The sequence below is a fragment of the Megascapheus bottae genome, chromosome X (assembly GCF_031878675.1).
Source record: "Megascapheus bottae isolate mThoBot1 chromosome X, mThoBot2.hap1, whole genome shotgun sequence".
Taxonomy (NCBI): Eukaryota; Metazoa; Chordata; class Mammalia; order Rodentia; family Geomyidae; genus Megascapheus; species Megascapheus bottae.
The window spans coordinates 103,620,483-103,632,087 of NC_143547.1; positions in this window are offsets into that span (position 1 = coordinate 103,620,483).

Consider the following 11,605-nt stretch of genomic DNA (forward strand, 5'->3'; position numbering starts at 1 on the left):
CCTGTTCAAGGTAACTAAAGGACTTTGAAGGCCAAGTGCACCTGAATCATGAGTGTAATCCTAGATACACAAGAGGCTGAGATCTGAGGATCACTGTCCAAAGCCAGCCTGGGATGGACAGTCCACGAGACTTTTATCTGAAAGTAACCACCAAATATGCTGAAGTGGAACTTGGATCAAGTGCTAGAGTACCAGGATTGAATGGCAGTCCTTGAGTTTACATTAGAAATGATCTAGAAATCTGATAAAAAAAAAACTAGCCGAGAACGATAAAGAAGCTATGAGGTATAACAGAGGGACCAAGACAACGGAATAAAATGGCTCAAGGCTCAACTGTGTTTCTGACTGGCCAAAGACCTTGGGAAAATTACTTTTGTCATCCAAACCATTTCACAGCATATAGTGTTGCTATGAGAATTCAATACACAATTCACAGGATACTTGAAAGATGCCCCCAACAAGGGGCTGTTGGCAGAAGTGATATTGGTAATCTAGATGCTTTGGAGATTTAGAATAGGTGAGAATGATTACAAAGGCCAGTTGAAACATTTATTTCTATTACCTTGTTGTAATACAGATGACTGAAGAGGTCGTATAAGTTGAAGATAGAGTCTCATTTACACAAATCTAAATTGCCCCCCAAATAGCTTCTACATAGAAAGAGACTATTGATCTTCTCTTGCAATAGGGATGGAATCCCACAATTGTAATGGTCACCATGACCTGGATTCACTAGCTGCAACCCATGCTGGACATGATTCTGTCCCCAGTCAACTTTGGGGACACTCCACTCACTGCCATTTTGGGCTCCATGGCTTATCTTCATGGTTCAGTGAAAGAGCAACAAAGTAGTTCCCATTCTCAGTCTTGGCGCCTTTTGCTATGCTTGTGAACCATTCTATTTGTTTGGAATGATGTGTCCCTGTGTATTTGAAACTTTAGAGATTATCAGAGGGTAGCATGGTGTTTCAAGCGCCTATCAGAACATGAGAACCATATATTTGCTCCTTTTGCTCCTGTGCTAATCTTGCTAAAGCATTCCTTTCTAACAGTATCAATAGCAAGACATATCTGGGAACACTTTCTGCTCCTATTCCACAGAGATGAAGAATCCATCTGTTGGAAAGCTAACCATGCCTTTTGGAACAATAATTCTTTCTTTCAATTCCTCAGATATACCAGTATTTCACATGAAAGGAATCATACAATATATGACCTTAGGGGTCTCTTTCCTTTTTACTCAGCGTGATGTTTTCAAGGTTTGCTCATGCTATGCATGTATCAGTACTTCTCTCCTTCCTATGGCTGAATGATCTGCTGCTGACTGAACATAGCGGAACTTAATTCATTTAACAGTTAATGGCTTGTATAATTTCACTAGGTGAGCAGCATGTTTTAAAAGAAAAGTTAATGAAACCTTTAATGTATGTTCATTATTCTTTAATTTGTTAATGGGCAATAAAAAAGATATAAGAAGAATATAACATTAAGGAAAGTCATAGTGACAGTGTGTGTTTATACTGAACTGTGCCACAGATTTCATATCTCAGACTCCCCTACACTTTTTAGAAGAGCATTAACAGGAAAGCATTTGTAGAACTCTTATCTAGCACACACACACACACACACACACACACACACACACACACACACACAGATAGAACTTTTTTTTATACCAGGCACTGAAGAAAAAAAATATGTGATAGTCCCAGTTTCATGAACCTTACTGTTTTTTCCCCTCTTCTGTCAGTCCTGGGACTTGAACTCAGGGCATGGGCACTGTTCATAATCGTTTGCTCAAGGCTAGTGCTTTACTGCTAGAGCCACAGTGCCACTTCCAAGAGTTTACAACTTTGTGAAGATGAGAGACAAGTAAACAGACAACAGCAGTGGAAACTGATGAGAATTGTGGATCAACGGGCTACAGGTCATAGCAGTACGTGAACTTACCTGCAACATCTAAGACTGGATAAATGTGAAAAGCAGGAGAGAAGGATGTGAGAACTGCTCTATGGCAAAGGCTTGTGTTCTGAACATGAAATAGGAAGAACCACTTAATCAGTGGGTTCCTTATTTCTCCTATCCTTCAGTGAATTTCCTTATGCCATTTTCATGCATATACAGAATGTATTTCAGTATTATTCAGTATAATAAACAATGTATATCAATATTATTCATGCCTCAACATTCTCTTCCATTCTATACTCTACATCCTCACATTTTCTCATGATGTATGTATGTATAAATGTGTATATGCATATTCATGTGTGTATATGTATGTGGAGCTATATATAGATATGTATACATGTATATGCAGTAAAGTACAGGATATAAATCATAGAAATCAATTATGTTGCTATACACTGGCAATTAATAATTCAAAAAGGAACGTAAAAAATAATTCCACTTACAATAACATCTACAGACTGAAAAGGAGAAATAAATTTAACCAGGTAAATAAAAGAGCTACATACTAAAAACTGCAAAACGTCGTTTAAAATAATTATAGATTTAATTACTAAATGGAAAGATATTTTCTGATAATTGTTAGGAAAACTTAATATTGTTAATCTGTCATTTCTACGCGAATCAACTTACAGATTCAGTGATCTCTACTGAAAATTCAACAATGAGTTTTGAAGACATAGAAAAGTTAACCCTTAACGTCAAATGGCATTTCAAAGGGCCTGAAATAGCCAAATAAATCTTGAAAATGAAGAACAAAGTTATAGCACTAACACTTTCAAAACTTTTTCAATTTGCAAAGAAATTTGTAAGAAAAATAGTGTGTTACTAACATAAAGATAAAAATGCAGAATAATGAAATAAAATTGAGGCCCAGGAAAAACCCATAAATTGCAGCTAAGCAGTTTTCAGGAAGAGATCCTAGTCCATCCAATGGGAAAAACAGTCACTTGGCTGTTACATGCTACAATCTGAATAAATATCACCAGTATTATATAAATCTAGGTAAGCTACATGATAGGATACGTACTGTCTAACTGTTCATGAAATATTTCTAATAGGCAAATTCATGGAGACAGAAAATAGTTTCAATATTACTAAAAACTGGGGAAAGAAAACAAGTTAGTGCTTAATGATTAAACTCTGTACTTAGTTTGGTGAAAGATTTTGCCAATTGTCTTAGTTTCATAATGTTGTCAACACCTCACAGAATAATACAAAAAAGTTACCATAGAAAATTTTGTGCTTATTTTTATCAGCACAAAGAAATGAGAGAAAAATCAGTATCATATCAAAATCATCCCTGTGGTTTGTACCTCTACACTGCTCATTGTAAGTTGGAGATTGACATTTTTTACTTTGTGTCTTGAATTTATTTCTAAGTATTTTATTCTTTCTGATGATATTGCAAAAGGTATTGCTTTCTTAGTTTAATTTTGAATGGTTCATTATTATCATAAAGAAATATAACTGACTTTGGTGTTTGCTGAATATATTTTCTGTAATTTTGTGGTGTTCATTATCTTGCACCATATTGCTACAGATCCCTTAGAATTTTCTACATACATATTCACATTATCTGCAAAAAAAGACCATTTTTCTTCTGGCTAGAAAAACAGGATGCCTTTGGTTCATTTTCTTGCCAATTCCTTCACTAGAGCACCCAGGAAAATGTTGGCTAAAAGCATCATTCCCTGTTCCTAGTTTTTGGGGAAAATCTTCATTTGCTCATGATTACATGTGATGCTACTTGTAATTTTCCTTCATGGAAGTTTACATCAGATTGAGAAAGGTGTATTCTTTTCTTTTCTGGACTATTTCTATTAGAAAATAATGCTAGGGTTTGTCAAATATTCCTTTCTACAAAGAGAAGTGTGGGTTTTCTCTATTATCCTAAATATTCTGGTGTATGAACAGGATGACATTTTGGAAAATAGGCAAGCGAAATCAATCACAGCATCTTTAACTTGTTTAAAATGTGTGTTACACATGCCACATATGAAGATTGAAAAATATGACCAAAATTGCACAGCAAATGAAAACTTGGCATCCAGTTCCTGTTGTGGGGAAGGAGCATATGGGTATTACCATGACGCATCCTCCCTGTGCCAGAGAAAAGTGAGGCAGGAGGCAACAGGTATGAGATCCATCCTAGGCTCTCAACGACAATGGAGAAAAGCACCTTCACCTTTAAAGATAGCTTTGTGATTGATCATTTGTAGAGAACATGGTGAACTTGCCAAGTTTTCAACATGGGCCCAACAATGAGAAATTCATCCAGGCACATGGAAGCCTTCAGGCCCACCCTTGATAGAATCCATGCAAGGTGTGGGATGTTTATTCCTGCTGTGGAGAAGGGGAAGTGTTTCCTGACCCCATCCCAAAGAACACTGATGAGACCTTGTTTTGTACATGGCACATGTACCAATGTCCATTGGTGGGCTTAAGTTTCTATGTTTGTGTCTACTTTGCTACAACCGAGGACTCCCTGAACTCAGTCTCCCTTTGCATTTGTCTCCAAGTATGATGGCTATGTTTGAGATTAGCTTTGTAAAACCTTTAGGCTTAGATTGGAAGTTGTGGCCTGAAACAGAACAGACGGTTGAGCAGCTATTTAGAATCAACTGATTATTTTTAAAGCCTCAGAGGGGAGTGCAGGACAACGCAGATGGGGGATTGTCACTTCTGATCCTACTCCTACTCCATCATCTTTGGTGACTCCTTGGCAGGCTGATGCAAGGAATGATCCTGGAACCCCAGTGTAATTCCTCTGCGTTTGGGATGTTCTCGGCCTTCATGCATACTGATGAGTTGAACACATCCTTGTCTTCATATGCAACCACAGTTTGGGCTGTCTGTGCATTCTTTCCATCCTATTAACCCTTCCCTGGATAGTTGGAGAGCATCTCAATGAGTTTCCCTGCTTCCACATTTGCCCTTTCAATCTACTTTATGCAGTGACCAGGGAATTTTTCTATGAATATGCAACCATGCGTCATTAGCCTATAAAAGATTGCCCTCAAGACAAACTCAAATTTGAGTATATTCCATAAAGACTTCCAGAATAATTTTCATTTAATCAGTCATCACTTCCTTGTACTATTGGCATTTCTACTTCACAGATGGAAACCTGGCTTTTGTGGAGGAATGTAACTTAAGTATTTTCTAGGTACAAAGAGCAAAGACCCATAAGGTTGTTGTCAGAATTAAATTTATATAACTCGATTAAATATTTTAAGTGCATTCTGGCACAAGGTAAACAAGAAAACTATGTTAGTTGTGCTATATATTTCCTTGATTGACTTGAAAACAAGTGTTTACTTTTATTTTAAAAGCAATTATGCCAGATGCTGATGACTCACACCCATAATCCTTGGTACTCAGGAGGCGGAGATCTGAGGCTTACAATTCAATGGCAGCCCAGACAGGAAAGTCTGTGAAATTCTACCTCCAATTAACCACTGAAAAGCTGGAAATAAAGCTGTGGCTCAAGTACCAGAGAGCCACTCTTGAGTAAAATAGCTAAGGAAAAGTACCCAGGCCTGGGCACTGTCCCTGAGCTCTTTAGCTCAAGACTACCACCCTACCCTTGAGCCAAGCCCCACTTCCCGTTTTCTAGAGGTTAATTGGAGATAAGAGTCTCAGGTCTTTTTGTGCCAGGGCTGGCTTTGAACCTTGATTCTCAGATCTCAGCCTCCTGAGGAACTAGGATTAGAGGCGTGAGCCACCACACCCGGCTATGAAGTGCCTTGTATAGGCTAATATGTTGAGGTGTTGAAGGCTATGGTGCTATTTGAGATGTGATTGAATGATGAAAGGACAATTACTTCCTCAATGGATGAATCCATACAAGCTCAAAGCTAAATGGGCTGTTAGGATGTGTGTCAAATTAGACCAAGTAACTACGGAAATGACTGGGAAGGGAAAATCTTTTTTTGAACTCTTCTCTGGTGCTCTTTGCTTCATGACTATCATAAGATGAGCAAATTTCTTGGCCAAATTCTGTACATCAATGTCACTCTAAAGGGTATATGTTTTTCTAAACTATTTCTCAGGCCAGAGAAAACAGAGCCAGGTGATTGTAGAATGAAGTGTCATAACATGTGACTAGAAATAATTTTTTTGTCTTTTGGCTTCCACAGATGTTTCCTTAGAGCTTTGAAAAACCATCTTACTTAGTATTCAAATGTAAAGTGAATGTAAAGTTATATATGTACAAATGTATATATCCACAATTCAGACTGAGCAGGGACACATTCCTTTCCTCAGTGGTCCATTCTAAGATGTTGTCAATAATCGGATTTATAATATTTATAGGCTTCATTTGTCCCTTTTAGAGTTCACATAGAGTTAATTCGTTTGGGAGTTCTGTCTGACTTCTTTCATGCAGCACAACATTTCTGAGGTTGTTTCATGCTGTAAGTAAAACTGTGGCTTTGATGTCCGTGAATACCTCTTATGTCCAATAGACATCGATTCCAGGTTGTCATGAGCCTGTCAGACATTTCTGCCTTTCCAATGGTAAGCACTAGCTATCCAAAACAGATGCAAAGTTTCATATTGAAATTTAGGTCAATAAAGATGAAGCTTCCCTCACTGGACTCTACTTTCCATTGGGTTCATCCCATTTCACGTTGGAGAGTTATTTCTGCAGAGGACATATTGTTTCAAGTAGATAATAATACTGTATTAGCAGGACTGAGGTATGGAAGAGAGGCCTCTCTGCAGCTAGCCCAGAGCAGATAACGAGCAAGTAGCACTGTAATTGTTAGTCATAATGTTAGCTAACTTTATGTTTCTATAAAAAAATACCTGTGATGATCAGCTCATGTAGTGAAAGGTTTATTTTGGCTCACAATTTTGAAGGTCTTGGACTTGTGGCAAGGTAACATCATGACAAGAAAGAGAGAAACAAGAAGGGATTTGTGTCTTGCTAATCCCTTCACAGTAGGCCCCCAGTAATTTAAATACTCCATTGCCCCCACTACAACCTTTCTGCTGGACGGTGCATCCTGAAGCCCTTGACATCTCCCATAACACCATACCATCCTGAAGAGCAAGTGTTCAGCATATACTTAAGGTCCAAACTCCAGCAGATGTGGACCTTTAGATCACGCTGCTCTCAGAGTAAAATGCATGATGGTTGGACAAAAAATAATTCACAACAGGACATTATTACTTTAGGTTTTCCACTGAGTGATCTTTATTTGGTGACACTAACATCTCTGTCCAGGACCAAGAATGGGCTGCATACTCTATCCTAAAACCTGCCACAATTTTTTTCATGCATTGTCATACCTTATACCAGAACTTCTTCAGGCTTCCCTAATATGTACTGCCACTCTAGCTAGCATTTTTCAGAAGATATAGAAATGGTTACATGTGCCAAATCTGGACTGTCAGTACATCGATTTGAAAGGGCAGAGGAAGATAACCCTGACTTCCCTCCTCAGATATATCCTACCCTCTGTTTGTTTCTTTTGTTAGTGTCTGAGGTGCTTCCCAGGGGATCTTTCCTGACATTTCCTTTAGAGAAATAAAGCATCGGTTGTTTTTCTGAAACTGGTTTTTGGAGAGATTTGTTGTTGGGTTTTTTTCTATTTTTTTAAAGGGACATAAGAAGAATTCTATTTCTTAAGGATATATTGATTTTCTATACAGCAGGACACATTCTTGGACCTGGAGTCCACAGTGAGTAAAGACAAATGTCCCCCTTAGCAATATACAGATTAAGAATGGATATAGTGTTTAGCTGTACATGGATGCTTTCAGTCAATATAGCTGTAAGAATTGCCTGCTCTAAACACAGCTAACAAATACCTAACTTGAATTGTCAGATGATATAAACCTGCAATCCAAATGTGAAATGGGCTAAATTTTGTTGTAATTAAAATTTTTATTACCATATATTAATTGTTCAGAGGTCTCATTAGATATTTCCATACATGCATATGGTGTACTTTGATTAGTCACCCTATTACTCGTTCTTATTCCTCCTTTCCTTCTTCTTAAAACATTTATATCAAGATTTAATGGTCTGTTTTTATACCTGTGTATAAAGTACTTCATTCTGATTCACACATACTCTTCTCCCTCTGAATTTTTCATTTAAACAATCATGCATCTATCATAGATTCATAAATTTCTAATATATCATTTAGTAACAATTGTTTGCTATGCTACCACCACATCAAAAATAGTCCTTGGTAATGTTGCATTCCCTTCCACCATCCTGCAGACATGGCTAGCATTTATCCTTAAGAACTTCCATTGTTTTTCAGCTTCTGTAAGTGGTACTTTCAAAGTTCAGTTTTTATAGATTTACAATTAATTTGTTTGTCTTACTTCCTGCAAATTTCCTGAATTAGTTTCCTATGGCTATTGTGATAAATTGCCACAAGCTTTAAAATAAAACCATATTGTAATATTCCAATTGCGGAGGCCAGAAATCCAACATCAGTATCTATGGGCTAAAAAGAAAGTGTCAGAAGGTCTGAAGGTCTTCTGCAAGCTTTGAAGAAGAATTTGCTTTTCTAGTTTCTTTTTTCTTTTTAGCTTTGCTGACTTACTGCCTGACTTGACGCATAGCCCCACTTTCCAACTTAAAGGGAACAATCCCTTCCAAATTTTCTCTCTCTGACAATTCTTCTCCTGCTTTTCTCTTAAGACTACATTGGGCCATTTGGGCAATTCAGAATAAAGTTCCCATTTCACAGTCCTTACCTTGCTCAGATCTACAAAGTCCTTGCCATGTATAACCTATTACAGGTTCCATAGTTGAGGAGGTAAACATGTCACGGAGATGCGACATGTGAACCACTGATACCCGATTCTTGGATATCAGATTAATACTAGCCTCACGCATTAGATTTGGGAAATGCTCCCCTCAGGTCTGTTTTTGGAAGTTTGTGTAGGAAATTGTTAATTCTTCTTTATGTGTTTTGTTAAAATGACCCCTGGAGGCAACTGGAGCAAGGCATTTCTTTCTGCAGAATTGTTTTTGGTATAAAGTGATTTCCATTCTTATATTTCCATATATGTCCAGTAATTTAATTCTTATTTGTTTTTACTCTTTTTTCATATAGTTTGCTCTTTTCTTCCAGTGGTATAATATGGAAGGTAGTTTACTGATTTATTCATCATTAATTCAGATTCTGCTATTTATTATTGAATTTCTTCTGCTTAAAGTTCATTCATTCTATGCTTTTTTTGTTTCTGTAAGTGAAAGCATAAGTCAGGAATTTGAGATCTTTCCTTATTTTTCAAAGTGCGTATTAACTATCCAAATGAATAGTTTTTACTATAACATTTCAATACATGCGGAGATCTTTTTATTCATGCATTTAGTGCTATAAAATTGAGTCCTAAGATTAGTGTTTTAGTGATAGCCATTGGTTTTAATGTACCTTATTTTCAGTTCATTTTGTCTAAAGTACTTTCTAATTTGTTTTCTAAGGGGAAGATTATTTAAAAGTATACTAACTTTCAAATATTTGGGCATTTGAAGAAACAATTTATCGATTTCTAATTTCATTTCAGTGTGGTCAGAAAGCATACTCTGTTGATTTTTAACATTTTAAAATGTTTTATTTCAGTTTTTAATTTTTAGTGTATTTAATTCTGAATTTGCTGTCTGGACTTTATAGACTGGGAAATAGAATCAGAACAGGAACTTGACTTGTCACACATTAGGCTGAAAATCAGACATTAGATAAAGGCTAAGTGCTAATTCAGTGTTTCTAACTAGTATAGCTGATGTATTAGCACTTTTGAATGCTCCAAATAATGTCTACTGTGACAGACACATCGAAAAGCATGCAGTTGTTGTGAACAGTGTTCTGTAAGTATCATTTAGGTCACATTTGTTACAGTGTTGTTAAATTTTTCTGTATCTGTACAGATTTTATGTTTACCAAGACAGGGCCATTAAGACTTCAGAATATAATTGTGCATGCAATTTTTCTTTTTTGCTGTTCAATACATTTTCTTCTTCATGTATTTGGAAGTTTTGTTAAAAGGCTCTTAAATGTTATGAATTATTACATCCATTTCATGGAATGAGTCCATTATTAAGTAACCTTACTTATACTTTGCAATATTTTTCCTCAGAAATTTACTTTGTCTATGTTGATATAACCTTTCTAGCTTTTTCAATAATTGTTTTAGTGTAATATATCTTTCCCCATACTTTCATTTGAAGTATTTGTGTGTTTGTATTTAAAATATGTCTCACATAGAGACAGCATAAAGTCACATCTTGCTTTTTTATCTAGCCTGACAGTCTTGTGTTTTTATTTGTCATATTTAAACAATCACAATTAATGTGATTACTATGATTAGGTTTAAATCTATCATCTTGCTGTATTTTATTTTTCCTATTTGTTCTTTGGTTCTTTTTCCTTCTTTTTTGTCCTAAATTTATTATAATTTTTATCATTCTCTTTTTACTTTTGGCTAATTATTTAACCCTTTTTGCCTATTTCAGGGTACATAGTAAACATTTTTAACAGTATAGTCTTTATCTGTCCACTGTCTCTGTCCCTGTCTTTCTGTCTGTCCTCTCTCTCACTACTGGGGTTTGAACTAAGGGCTTCATATTAGGTAGACTTGATTGCTCAGCTGCCATTCTTAATACTTGAGTCATGCCTCTAGTTTGACTTTTTCCTTTTTTTTTTTTTTTTTTTTTTGGAGATGACGTCTTGGGGAAATTTCTACCTGGACTGGCTTTGAACCTTAATCTTCCAAATGTCAACTTCCTAAAAGCTTGATACAGCAGCATCTAGCTAACGTGGTCTGTCTTTTAAATAATACCATGGAATTTAATGTATGGAATAAGAACACTGAAAGTATATTTCCATTTGTGCCGGGGCCAACCGGCAGCAAACCAGGGTTCGCAGATTGGGGTTCCTGAAATAGGGGACAAGGACTAGGAAGAAAAAGAAGAGAGACAGACACACCGGGTCCGGGATGTCCGCAGTCCAGGCAAAGACTGCCGAGACTGCCGCGTTTATTTTCCACTCCCCCTTCTTCCCTCCTCCTGACCCAGGGAACCTCCAGGTGTTACATTCATATGGTAATTCTCAGGTCATTTACATAGAATAGGGCCAGAAAGCAATAAGACAATAAAGCCATCGTCTGATGCAAGTCAAGGTACAGTTTGATTCCACTCTGGCTCCCAACATGTCCCCCGTTTTTTATTTTAAAAGAAACACAAGTGCAATTTTTACTCTTTTCTATACCCCTAATTTATCCTGTCACATTTTCCAAAAATGACTTTGGTCCCTTGGTCCAACGGGGATTTGATGGGCGGAGATTCAACTTCCGTGACTTCTTCAAGCTGACTCAGGGGCGCCGTCTCCACGCTTGACCAGGGACCTTAAGAAGCCCAGCCTGTTTTATCAAGGGGTTGCAAGGATTAGACACCAGGAACAACAATCTACTCCAAACTAGAGATCATACTTGACATTCAACAACTGCACAAACCATCCTTGGCCACAACAGCGCAGCCTACCTAGCACCCATTTGCAAAGGCTTTTTCTTGATTGTCTGGGGAACTAAATTTCTGCAACCTTAACAATGCTTCAGTTGTCAGATCTAAACAGATTAATAGAGACACAAGCCTCAGATCCACAAACTTTTC